Here is a 14,234-nt window from a genome sequence, read left to right on the forward strand (position 1 = left end):
TTGACCAAAGTGCTGTCTCCAGTTGGACTCCTTGACCAAAGTGCTGTCTCCAGTTGGACACCTTGACCAAAGTGCTGTCTCCAGTTGGACTCCTTGACCAAAGTGCTGTCTCCAGTTGGACTCCTTGACCAAAGTACTGCCTCCAGTTGGACACCTTGACCAAAGTGCTGTCTCCAGTTGGACTCCTTGACCAAAGTGCTGTCTCCAGTTGGACACCTTGACCAAAGTACTGTCTCCAGTTGGACACCTTGACCAAAGTACTGTCTCCAGTTGGACACCTTGACCAAAGTACTGCCTCCAGTTGGACACCTTGACCAAAGTACTGTCTCCAGTTGGACACCTTGACCAAAGTGCTGTCTCCAGTTGGACACCTTGACCAAAGTGCTGTCTCCAGTTGGACTCCTTGACCAAAGTGCTGTCTCCAGTTGGACACCTTGACCAAAGTGCTGTCTCCAGTTGGACACCTTGACCAAAGTGCTGTCTCCAGTTGGACTCCTTGAACAAAGTGCTGTCTCCAGTTGGACACCTTGACCAAAGTACTGTCTCCAGTTGGACACCTTGACCAAAGTGCTGTCTCCAGTTGGACTCCTTGACCAAAGTGCTGTCTCCAGTTGGACTCCTTGACCAAAGTGCTGTCTCCAGTTGGACTCCTTGACCAAAGTGCTGTCTCCAGTTGGACTCCTTGACCAAAGTACTGCCTCCAGTTGGACACCTTGACCAAAGTACTGTCTCCAGTTGGACTCCTTGACCAAAGTACTGCCTCCAGTTAGGCACAACTTATTCTGTCAAACAAGGGATAGTACTAGTTGCCCCCTAGAGAGAACAACCCTGCTTTATTTAATGTCTCCTCAACAAACAACGCAACCTGGTCTCAGAGCATTTCATATTATTCTTTACGTAAAAACGAGACACTCCATTTAATATGAAAAGTTATGTTTAGCAACTTTAGCAACTTTTCAACTACTTACTACTTTTTTGCTACTTTTAAACTACTTGGCATGTTAGCTAACCCTTCCCCTAAACCTAACCTTGACCCATTTAACTAACCTTAACTTTAACCATTTAACCTAACCCTAGCCTAGCTAACGTTAGCGAGCTAGCTAACATTAGCCACCTACCTACAATTTGTAACATATCATACGTTTTTTCAGCTTTGTTACCCAAGCTCTGCAATTCGTAACATATTGCAATTCGTAACATAACATAATACTAATTGCAATTCGTGAACTATCATACGTGTTTTGTAATTTCGTAACATATTGTATGTTTTTCAAATTCGTAACATTATAATGAAAATTGTCATTTGTAAAATATCATACTAAATGGGTGATGGACATCCACAAAATAATACATACATAACATATCATACAAAAGAGACTATATCGGATTTGCGTAAAGAATAATACGAAATGCTCTGAGACCAGGTTGAACAAAGACACCACGAGACGTGTACAGCTACAGAAGACATCAGTAACGAAGTAACGGATGTAAAAAAAAGACTGGTGTCATTTCGTGTGTACCGATCTTATTGGTAGATACGTTTATTTCCTGCTCAGAGAGAGTGAGAGATAGAGACGCAAGAGAAATAGTTTTATTTCTGCGCAAGTAAAGTTTTACAGAACAATTGTCCTTTGCTAAAAAGGTAAGAGTAATAATTTATCATCTAATGCAAGAGTATAATGTTGTGTTTGTTGTTTTGCGTGTAGGTTTGATGAGTTTCCGTGGTAAATTGTCGGGTGATTGACGCAGTTGCAGAGAGATTTGGTCATTTCATGCGCGTTGATTGTCTATAGATGATTTTGCGCGCATTGATAAAGATGAGGGAAAGCACCTGACATCAAAAAGCCTGCCGTGGGCCTATCTGTAAACAGTTTTTGTACTTTTGAAAGACATCAGATACAGAAAACTTTTCCCATTCGGGAAGGAGCTAGGCCTACACTAGTCTACACAGTGACCCCTTTTTAAATGTTGCTCTAAATTATAGCAAACGTTCTCCCCTACTTATTAAGTGTAGGCCTACACTCATCTCTCTATTGAGGTCAGGCTTAGGTAGTGATTTAGGTGGAGGAACAAGTAGAGTCTGAACCAGAGACTGTCAGCAGACCCTGCCTTGCTCTAATGGCTAGTGATGAGTCGTTCGCGAACGAACGGAAAAACAACGTGTTTCTGCAAATAAATTACAAATGATTCTCTGAAGAGGGTGAATCCCCATTAAATAGTGTGGAGAGTTTATCAATCTGGTCCACGCTGATATTTTCAGTAAAGGCCATCTAATAATTTGGCCAGCTAAAAATGGATTTCAACACGCATTTCCCCATCTGACATAATGGTAGCCTCCCTTTTTGGCTTTACATGGGAGATTTTCTTTTTTTTTCTTGGTTCTTGATCGATTATTAAGCCGTTTGAACTAAGATCCGTTTGAGACCCATCCCTACACGTTCAACCAGCACCCTAGATTGGTCCCATCCCTACACGTTCAACCAGCACCCTAGATTGGTCCCATCCCTACACGTTCAACCAGCACCCTAGATTGGTCCCATCCCTACACGTTTAACCAGCACCCTAGATTGGTCCCATCCCTACACGTTTAACCAGCACCCTAGATTGGTCCTATCCCTACACGTTTAACCAGCACCCTAGATTGGTCCCATCCCTACACGTTTAACCAGCACCCTAGATTGGTCCCATCCCTACACGTTTAACCAGCACCCTAGATTGGTCCCATCCCTACACGTTTAAACAGCACCCTAGATTGGTCCCATCCGTACATGTTTAAACAGCACCCTAGATTGGTCCCATCCCTACACGTTTATACAGCACCCTAGATTGGTCCCATCCCTACACGTTTAAACAGCACCCTAGATTGGTCCCATCCCTACATGTTTAAACAGCACCCTAGATTGGTCCCATCCCTACACGTTTAAACAGCACCTTAGATTGGTCCCATCCCTACACGTTTAAACAGCACCTGAGATTGGTCCCATCCCTACAGAAGTGTTTAACCAGCACCCTAGATGGGTCCCATCCCTACATAGGTGTTTAACCAGCACCCTAGATATGTCCCATCCCCATGTAGGTGTTTAACCAGCACCCTAGATGGGTCCTATCCCTACGTAGGTGTTTAAACAGCACCCTAGATGGGTCCCATCCTTACGTAGATGTTTAACCAGCACCCTAGATTGGTCCCATCGCTAGGTAGGTGTTTAACCAGCACCCTAGATTGGTCCCATCGGTACGTAGGTGTTTAAGCAGCATCCTAGATGGGTCCCATCCCTACGTAGATGTTTAACCAGCACCCTAGATTGGTCCCATCGCTAGGTAGGTGTTTAACCAGCACCCTAGATTGGTCCCATCGGTACGTAGGTGTTTAAGCAGCATCCTAGATGGGTCCCATCCCTACGTAGGTGTTTAAACAGCACCCTAGATGGGGCCCATCCCTACGTAGATGTTTAAACAGCATCCTAGATGGGTCCCATCGCTACGTAGGTGTTTAACCAGCACCCTAGATGGGTCCCATCCCTATGTAGGTGTTTAACCAGCACCCTAGATGGGTACCATCCCTACGTAGGTGTTTAACCAGCACCGTAGATGGGACCCATCCCTACGTAGGTGTTTAACCAGCACCCTAGATGGGTCCCATTCCTACGTAGGTGTTTAACCAGCACCCTAGATGGGTCCCATTCCTACGTAGGTGTTTAACCAGCACCCTAGATGGGTCCCATTCCTACAGAAGTGTTTAACCAGCACCCTAGATGGGTCCCATCCCTACGTAGGTGTTTAACCAGCACCCTAGATGGGTGCCAACCCTACATAGGTGTTTAACCAGCACCCTAGATGGGTCCCATCCCTACGTAGGTGTTTAACCTGTTGGGGCTAGGGGGCAGTATTTTCACGGCCGGATAAAAAACAGACCCGATTTAAACTAGTTATTACTCTTACCCAGAAACGAGAATATGCATATAATTAGTAGATTTGGATAAAAAACACTCTAAAGTTTCTAAAACTGTTTCAATGGTGTCTGTGAGTATAACAGAACTCATATGGCAGGCCAAAACCTGAGAAGATTCCATGCAGGAAGTGCCCTGTCTGACAATTTGTTGTCCTTCTAGGGCATCTCTATCAAAAATACAGCATCTCTGCTGTAACGTGACATTTTCTAAGGCTTCCATTGGCTCTCAGAAGGCGCCAGAAAGTGGAATGAGAGCTCTGCAGTCTCTGGGCGAAAAAAGCAGGAGTTTTTGTGAGTGGTCAGGCAGGGAACACTGACACTGGAGTGCGCGTGCACGAGAGGACTCCATGTTTTTCTTTCTCTCTTTGAATGAATACAACGATTTTAAACAGCGTTTGACATGCTTCGAAGTACGGTAATGGAATATTTAGATTTTTTTTTGTCACGAAATGCGCCCGCAGGGTACTCTCCTGACATAATCTAATGTTTTGCTTTCACTGTAAATCCTTTTTGAAATCGGACAGTGTGGTTAGATTAACGAGAGTCTTGTCTTTAAAATGGTGTAAAATAGTCATATGTTTGAGAAATTGAAGTTATAGCATTTATGAGGTATTTGTATTTCGCGCCACACGATTCCACTGGCTGTTGACTAGGTGGGACGCAAACGTCCCACCTTGCCCAGGGAGGTTAAACAGCACCCTAGATGGGTGCCATCCCTACGTAGGTGTTTAACCAGCACCCTAGTAGGCCTAGAGGGCATTAACCTCTCTGGGGTATGTGGGACGCTACAAACATACAACTATTATATCCCATTTTAAAGATACACTTCTCGTTAATCCAACCACATTGTCCGATTTCAAAAAGGCTTTACGGTGAAAGCATAACATTAGATTATGTTAGGACAGCGCCGAGACAAGAAAAACCACACAGCCATTTTCCAAGCAAGGAGAGGCGTCACAAAAACCAGAAACGGAGCTAAAATTAATCACTAACCTTTGATGATCTTCATCAGATGGCACTCATATGACTTCATGTTACACAATACATGTATGTTTTGCTCGATTAAGTTCATATTTATATCCAAAAACCCCATTTTACATTGGCGTGTAATGTTCAGAAATGTTTTGCTTCCCAAAACTTCCGGTGAATTAGCACATCAATTTACAGAAATACTCATCATAAACGTTGATAAAATATTCAACAGTTATTCAAAGAATTATAGATACACTTCTCCTTAATGCAACCACTGTGTCAGATTTCAAAAAAGCAAATTTTACAATAATCTGAGTACAGCGCTCAGATATCAAAACAAGCCATACATATACCCGCCATTTTGGAGTCAACAGAAATGACAAAAATTACATTATTAATATTCACTTACCTTTGATGATCTTCATCGGAATGCACTCCCAGGAATCCCAGTTCCAGAATAAATGTTTGTTTTGTTCGATAAAGTTCATCTTTATGTCCAAATTCCTCCATTTTGTTTGCGCGTTAGGTTCACTAAGTCTAAGTCCAGACGAAAAGTCAAAAAAGTTATACTACAGTTTGTAGAAACATGTCAAACAATGTATAGAATCAATCTTTAGGATGTTTTTATCATAAATGTTCCATAATATTCCAACCGGACGATTCCTTTGTCTTCAAAAAAGAAAAGGAACACAGCTAACTCTCATGTGAGCGCGCGCCACTGAGCTCATGTCATTTTCTATGTCAGCTAATTCCAGGAGCTCTTATTCTCTCCCTATTCACAGTAGAAGCATGAAACAACGTTCTAAAGACTGTTGACATCTAGTGGAAGCCTTAGGAAGTGCAAAATGAACCCTAACTTACTGTATACTGTATAGGCAATCACTTGAAAAACTACAAGCCTCAGATTTCCACACTTCCTGGTTGGATTTTTCTCAGGTTTTTGCCTGCCATATGAGTTCTGTTATACTCACAGACATCATTCAAACAGTTCTAGAAACTTCAGAGTGTTTTCCATCCAAATATACTAATAATATGCATATCCTACCTTCTGAGCCTGAGTAGCAGGCAGTTTACTACGGGCACGCCTTTCATCTGGACGTCAAAATACTGCCCCCTACCCTAGAGAAGTTAAAACTGATATCAGCACTCTGCCTGCATCCTAAGGGAATAAGGTGCAAAAGTAGTACACTATAAAGGGAATAGGGTGACAAAGTAGTGCACTATATAGGGAATAGGGTGCCATTTAGGGCAAGGCCTCTGACCACCGCCTGAGTGTATACACAGATAGATTAAACAGATTGGCTTTAAAGCAAATATTCACCATCATTAAATATTGATTCATAGGGACTATTTATTATTCATCTGAATAATCTTACATTATTGATGTTGAACGCTGGTCAGAAATATCAGGTCCAGAGTAGAAGGGTTGGCGAGATCTGCGCTCCAAATGGCATTCTGTTCCCTATATAGTGCACTACTTTTGACCTGGTTCCATAGGATCCTGCATCTGGTCAAAAGTAGTTCACAATATAGAGGAATAGCAGGGTCCAATTTTGGGACACAATTCATCGCTGGAAGTGTGGAGGGAGTAATATGAAGTAGCTCCTAGATACACTGATCTAAGGTCTGTTTTATGTTCTGTCATCTAATGGTTCAGGTTAGTATTGGGGGGAGGGGATGCTGATCCTAGATCTATAGTTCAGGTTAGTATTGGGGGGAGGGGATGCTGATCCTAGATCTATAGTTCAGGTTAGTATTGGGGGGAGGGGATGCTGATCTTAGATCTGTAGTTCAGGTTGGTATTGGGGGGAGGGGATGCTGATCCTAGAGCTGTAGTTCAGGTTAGTATTGGGGGGAGGGGATGCTGATCCTAGATCTCTAGTTCAGGTTAGTATTGGGGGGAGGGGATGCTGATCCTAGATCTATAGTTCAGGTTAGTATTGGAGGGAGGGGATGCTGATCCTAGATCTATAGTTCAGGTTAGTATTGGAGGGAGGGGATGCTGATCCTAGATCTATAGTTCAGGTTAGTATTGGAGGGAGGGGATGCTGATCCTAGATCTATAGTTCAGGTTAGTATTGGAGGGAGGGGATGCTGATCCTAGATCTATAGTTCAGGTTAGTATTGGAGGGAGGGGATGCTGATCCTAGATCTATAGTTCAGGTTAGTATTGGGGGGAGGGGATGCTGATCCTAGATCTATAGTTCAGGTTAGTATTGGAGGGAGGGGATGCTGATCCTAGATCTATAGTTCAGGTTAGTATTGGAGGGAGGGGATGCTGATCCTAGATCTATAGTTCAGGTTAGTATTGGGGGGAGGGGATGCTGATCCTAGATCTGTAGTTCAGGTTAGTATTGGGGGGAGGGGATGCTGATCCTAGATCTGTAGTTCAGGTTAGTATTGGGGGGAGGGCATGCTGATCCTAGATCTGTAGTACAGGTTAGTATTGGGGGGAGGGGATGCTGATCCTAGATCTGTAGTTCAGGTTAGTATTGGGGGGAGGGGATGCTGATCCTAGAGCTGTAGTTCAGGTTAGTATTGGGGGGAGGGGATGCTGATCCTAGAGCTGTAGTTCAGCTGATCCTAGAGTTGATAATAAATGATCATCTTACTATGATAAGTATATATAATAACTAATAACTTATTATATCCAGTAATAATGCATTAGTCTTTTCTGTTGGCAGTTGGTATGAAAGTTAATATTGTTGATCAACCCATTGTTGAGAAATGTTGGTCTGTCTTCCTCTTTTGAGTCAGCATGAGTGTGCATGTGTGTGCGTGCCTGCGTGCGTGTGTGTGTGTGTGCGCATGTGTGTGCGTGCCTGCCTGTGTGTGTGTGTGCCTGCGTGTGTGTGTGTCTGCATGTGTGTGTGTCTGCATGTGTGTGTGTGCGCATGTGTGTGCGTGCCTGCGTGTGTGTATGTGCCTGCATGTGTGTGTGTGTCTGCATGTGTGTGTGTGTGTGTGCCTGCGTGTGTGTGTGTGCGTGCCTGCGTGTGTGTGTGCCTGCGTGTGTGTATGTGCCTGCATGTGTGTGTGTGTGTGCCTGCGTGTGTGTGTGTGTGTGCCTGCGTGCGTTTGTGAGAGAGAATACACCATATTATTTGTTAAATCTGTGTGTGTGTCTTCCGCTCCTTTGAGAATCTTTTTTTGGCATCTTCATTTCCTCCTGAACTGTAGCTAACAGAAGAACAAGTCAGATCAGCTTCTCACTCTCTCACCATCCTCACTGAACAGGCCTACAAACAGACTTACAGTCCTGGAGAATTATTGTTCTCCATCCATTAGGTGTGTGTTTGTCTTAATATGACCCGCCTCACACCCCTCTATACCAGCCCCTGATACTCCTTAAACCAGTTCATTAACCCCTATCTGACCACCCCTCTATACCAGCCCCTGATACTCCTTAAACCAGTTCATTAACCCCTATCTGACCACCCCTCTATACCAGCCCCTGATACTCCTTAAACCAGTTCATTAACCCCTATCTGACCACCCCTCTATACCAGCCCCTGATACTCCTTAAACCAGTTCATTAACCCCTATCTGACCACCCCTCTATACCAGCCCCTGATACTCCTTAAACCAGTTCATTAACCCCTATCTGACCATCAGTACAGTGGCATGGTTATGGTTGGCAGTAAGCCACATCATTAATCCCAGTTATCTATATACACATTATAGAGATATATCTCCTACATGACTTTGGTTTATTACATAGACATCCCATTACTCACTGGTGGACATTGGTATCCTAGCAACAGGACAAACAAAATCTGCTTTCTTTGTCAGGAAAAGTGAACATAGGTTCTGGTGAGTGTACTGATCCTAGATCTGTGCCTGCTAGAGGAAACTTCTACCCAAATCAATGTTTTATTGGTTGCATACACAGATTTGCAGATGTTATTGCAGGTGCAGCGAAATGCTTGTGTTTTCTAGCTCCAACAGTGTTGTAATATCTAGCAATACAAAACAATACACACAAAATACAGGAAATTAAGAAATATCAGAATGAGAAATGTCAGTATCAAAAAAATATATAAATATATTTATAATCCGGGTAGTTTTGGTCCTGGATGCTGATTGGCTGAAACCCGTGGTATATCAGACAATATAACATGGGTATGAAACTAAACGACTTGTTTACTGGTCTCATTACATTGGTAACCTGTTAATAATGAGCAATAAGGCTCATCGGGGGTTTGTGGTATATGATCAATATACCACGGCTAAGGGCTGTATCCAGGCTGTAGACTCTGTGATGCGTTGTGTCAAAGAACGGCCATATAGTGTACAAAACATCAGGAAAACCTGCTCGTTCCATGACATAGACTGACCAGGTGTTATACATGACATACATGACATAGACTGACCAGGTGTTATGCATGAAATACATGACATAGACTGACCAGGTGTTATGCATGAAATACATGACATAGACTGACCAGGTGGTATACGTGACATAGACTGACCAGGTGGTATACGTGACATAGACTGACCAGGTGGTATACGTGACATAGACTGACCAGGTGGTATACATGACATAGACTGACCAGGTGTTATACATGACATAGACTGACCAGGTATTATACATGACATACATGACATAGACTGACCAGGTGTTATACATGACATACATGACATAGACTGACCAGGTGTTATACATTACATAGACTGACCAGGTGTTATACATGACATAGACCGACCAGGTGTTATACATGACATACATGACATAGACTGACCAGGTGTTATACATGACATACATGACATAGACTGACCAGGTGTTATACATTACATAGACTGACCATGGTGTTATACATGACATAGACCGACCAGGTGTTATACATGACATAGACCGACCAGGTGTTATACATGACATAGATTGACCAGGTGTTATACATGACATAGACTGACCAGGTGTTATACATGACATACATGACATAGACTGACCAGGTGTTATACATGACATAGACTGACCAGGTGTTATACATGACATAGATTGACCAGGTGTTATACATGACATAGACTGACCAGGTGTTATACATGACATAGACTGACCCGGTGTTATACATGACATACATGACATAGACTGACCAGGTCTTATACATGACATACATGACATAGACTGACCAGGTGTTATACATGACATAGACTGACCAGGTGTTATGCATGACATAGACTGACCAGGTGTTATGCATGACATAGACTGACCAGGTGTTATACATGACATAGACTGACCAGGTGTTATGCATGACATAGACTGACCAGTTGTTATGCATGACATAGACTGACCAGGTGTTATGCATGACATACATAACATAAACTGACCAGGTGAATCCAGGTGAAAGCAGTGATCCCTTATTGATGTCACTTGTTAAATCCACTTCAATCAGTGTAGATGAAGGGGAGGAGACAGGTTAAAGAATGATTTTTAAACCTTGAGACAATTGAGACATGGATTGTGCATGTGTGCCATTCAGAGGGCAAGACAAACTATTTGTGCCTTTGAACGGGGTATGGTAGTAGGTGCCAAGTATACCAGTTTGTGTCAAGAACTGAAACGCTGCTGGGTTTCCCACGCACAACAGTTTCCTGTGTATATCAAGAATAGTCAAACACCGAAAGGACATCCAGCCAACTTGACACAACTGTGGGAACCATTGGAGTCAACATGGGCCAGAATCCCTGTGGAACACTTTCCAATTGAGGCAGCTCTGAAGGCAACTCAATATTACTTCCTGTTCATGTTTGTACACTCTGTGTATAATGGTGTGTATAGATGGTGTGTGTATAGATGGTGTGTATAATAGTGTGTATCATGGTGTGTATAATAGTGTGTATCATGGTGTGTATAATAGTGTGTATATATGGTGTGTATAGATGGTGTGTATAGATTGTGTGTATGGACAGTATATGAATAGAAACGATGTGGACAGCAGTAGTTATACAGTAGGATGAACCATGACTAGAATACAGTATATACATATGAAGTGGACAGCAGTAGTTATACAGTAGGATGAGCCTTGACTAGAATACAGTATATACATATGAAGTGGACAGCAGTAGTTATATAGGATGAACCATGACTAGAATACAGTATATACATATGAAGTGGACAGCAGTAGTTATACAGTAGGAGGAGCCTTGACTAGAATACAGTTTATACATATGAAGTGGACAGCAGTAGTTATACAGTAGGATGAACCATGACTAGAATACAGTATATACATATGAAGTGGACAGCAGTAGTTATACAGTAGGATGAGCCTTGACTAGAATACAGTTTATACATATGAAGTGGACAGCAGTAGTTATATAGGATGAACCATGACTAGAATACAGTTTATACATATGAAGTGGACAGCAGTAGTTATATAGGATGAACCATGACTAGAATACAGTATATACATATGAAGTGGACAGCAGTAGTTATACAGTAGGATGAGCCATGACTAGAATACAGTTTATACATATGAAGTGGACAGCAGTAGTTATACAGTAGGAGGAGCCTTGACTAGAATACAGTATATACATATGAAGTGGGTGAAACCGTATGTAAACATTATTAAAGTGACCAGTGTTCAATGACTAGATGTACATAGGGCAGCAGCCTGTAACGTGCAGGGTAGAGTACCGGGTGGTTAGTGACAGTGGTATTGGGCTGAACAGGCCAGGTCTCAGGGGCTGAGGTCCTTGAAAACTGGTTACCAAAGTAATTAGAACACTAAACAAGTAATTGTGTTTAATTTAAATGAATTACTGTTGTAATTATGTGCTGTAGGTGTCCTGGAGGGAAGGTAGTGTGCCCCCGGTGACGCGTTGGGCAGACCGCACCACCCTCTGGAGATCCCTGCGGTTGCGGGCGGTGCAGTTGCCGTACCAGGCGGTGACGCAGCCCAACAGGATGCTCTCAATTGTGCTTCTGTAAACGTTTGTGAGGGTTTTAGGCGCCAAATTTCTTCAGCCTCCTGAGGTTGAAGAGGCGCTGTTGTGCCTTCTTCACCACACTGTCGGTTTGGGGGGACCATTTCAGGTCCTCAGTGATGTGAACGCAGAGGAACTTGAGGCTTTTGACCCTCTCCACTGCAGCCCCGTCGATGTGGATGGGGCCGTGCTCTCTCTGCTGTCTCCTGAAGTCCACGATCAGCTCCTTGGTTTAGTTAACGTTAAGGGACAGGTTATTTCCTGGCACTACTCCGCCAGGGCCCTCAGCTTGGAGGGAACTATGGTGTTGAAGGCTGAGCTGTAATTGATGAAAACATTCCTTCCAAGGGTTTGGAACCTAAATTATTTTCCAATTGTTTTGTTCTGAACAGAACCATTATATTTTTAGTTCCGTTCCACTGTTCCGACCAGCAAAATAAAGTTCTGAACAGAACCATTATATTTTTAGTTCCGTTCCACTGTTCTGACCAGCAAAATAAAGTTCTGAACAGAACCATTATATTTTTAGTTCCGTTCCACTGTTCCGACCAACAAAATAAAGTTCTGAACTGGTTACAACCCCCCCAAAAAAGTACTGGTTTATATCATTCCTTTTTAAACCTCTGAAATAAATCAAAATGAACATTTAGCTGGACATTAAATGACTTCAGGATAGAGCAGCTTGCTGTGGAGCAGGACAGCTATGTACATGGACAGACAAGTGTAGTGTAGTGTAGGGTAGAGTAGAGTAGGGTAGAGTGGTGTAGTGTAGGGTAGGATAGTGTAGGGTAGGGTAGAGTAGTGTAGTGTAGGGTAGGATGTGTAGGGTAGGGTTGTGTAGGGTAGAGTGGTGTAGAGTAGGGTAGTGTAGGGTACGATAGTGTAGGGTAGGATAGTGTAGGGTAGGGTATGTTAGTGTAGTGTAGGGTAGGATAGTGTAGGGTAGGGTTGTGTAGGGTAGTGTAGAGTAGTGTAGTGTAGGGTAGGATAGTGTAGGGTAGTGTAGGGTAGTGTAGGTTAGGATAGTGTAGGGTAGGGTAGTGTAGAGTAGTGTAGGGTAGTATAGTGTAGGGTAGGGTGGTGTAGGGTAGGGTGGTGTAGGGTAGTGTAGGGTAGAATAGTGTAGGGTAGGGTTGTGTAGTGTAGGATAGGATAGTGTAGGGTAGGGTAGGGTAGTGTGGGGTAGTGTAGAGTAGTATAGTGTAGGGTAGGATAGTGTAGGGTAGGATAGGGTCGGGTAGTGTAGTGTAGTGTAGTGTAGGGTAGGATAGGGTCGGGTAGTGTAGGGTGAGGGTAGTGTGAGGGTAGGGTAGTGTAGGGTAGGGTGGTGTAGGGTTGGGTCGTGTAGGGTAGGTTAGGGTCGTCTAGTGTAGGGTGGGGTCGGGTCGTGTAGTGTAGGGTAGTGTAGGGTAGGGTAGTGTAGGGTAGAGTAGTGTGGGGTAGGGTAGGGTCGTGTAGGGTAGGGTCGTGTAGTGTAGGGTAGGGTCGGGGAGTGTAGGGTAGTGTAGGGTCGGGTAGTTTAGGGTAGGAGAGTGTGGGGTAGGGTGGGGTAGTGTAGGGTAGGGTGGGGTCGGGTAGTTTAGGGTAGGGTAGTGTGGGGTAGGGTAGGGTAGGGTCGGGTAGTGTAGGGTAGGGTAGGGTGGTGTGGGGTAGGGTAGGGTCGTGTAGGGTAGGGTAGGGTCGTGTAGTGTAGCGTAGGGTCGGGTAGTGTAGTGTAGTGTAGGGTAGGGTCGTGTAGGGTCGGGTCGTGTAGGGTAGGGTCGTGTAGGGTAGTGTAGGGTAGTGTAGTGTAGATTAGAGTAGGGTAGGATAGTGTAGGGTAGGGTATGGTAGGGTAGTGTAGAGTAGTGTAGGGTAGAATAGTGTAGGGTTGGGTATTGTAGGGTAGGGTAGTGTAGGGTAGTGTTAGGGTTGGTTAACTCTCTAGGTACCTCTGAGGTACCAAACCCCTTCACAGGGTTGGTTAACTCTCTAGGTACCTCTGAGGTACCAAACCCCTTCACAGGGTTGGTTAACTCTCTAGGTACCTCTGAGGTACCAAACCCCTTCACAGGGTTGGTTAACTCTCTAGGTACCTCTGAGGTACCAAACCCCTTCACAGGGTTGGTTAACTCTCTAAGTACCTCTGAGGTACCAAACCCCTTCAAAGGGTTGGTTAACTCTCTAAGTACCTCTGAGAGAGATGCAGAAGAGATAGAGAGAGGAAGAGGGTAATGACTGTGAGAGAGATGTAGAAGAGAGAGAGAGAAATGACTTTAAGAGAGATACAGAAGAGATAAATATGGTATTGACTGTGAGAGAGATGCAGAAGAAAGAGAAAGAAGGTAATGATTGTGAGAGATGCAGAAGAAAGAGAAAGAGGGTAATGACTGTATGAGAGATGCAGGAG

General features: G+C 43.8%; 1 protein-coding gene across 1 annotated transcript in view; it reads left to right on the forward strand.

Annotated features, from left to right (window-relative positions):
* The first annotated feature begins 1,447 nt into the window (after nucleotides 1-1,447).
* LOC106606251 (rho GDP-dissociation inhibitor 2) overlaps nucleotides 1,448-14,234 on the forward strand; it is an 89,981-nt gene continuing 77,194 nt past the window's right edge. The window contains exon 1 of the mRNA XM_045719693.2: nucleotides 1,448-1,642. The gene's annotated coding sequence lies outside the window, so the exon portion shown is untranslated. The remainder of the gene's footprint in view (nucleotides 1,643-14,234) is intronic.

The sequence above is a fragment of the Salmo salar genome, chromosome 06 (genome assembly GCF_965601325.2).
Source record: "Salmo salar chromosome 06, fSalSal1, whole genome shotgun sequence".
Taxonomy (NCBI): Eukaryota; Metazoa; Chordata; class Actinopteri; order Salmoniformes; family Salmonidae; genus Salmo; species Salmo salar.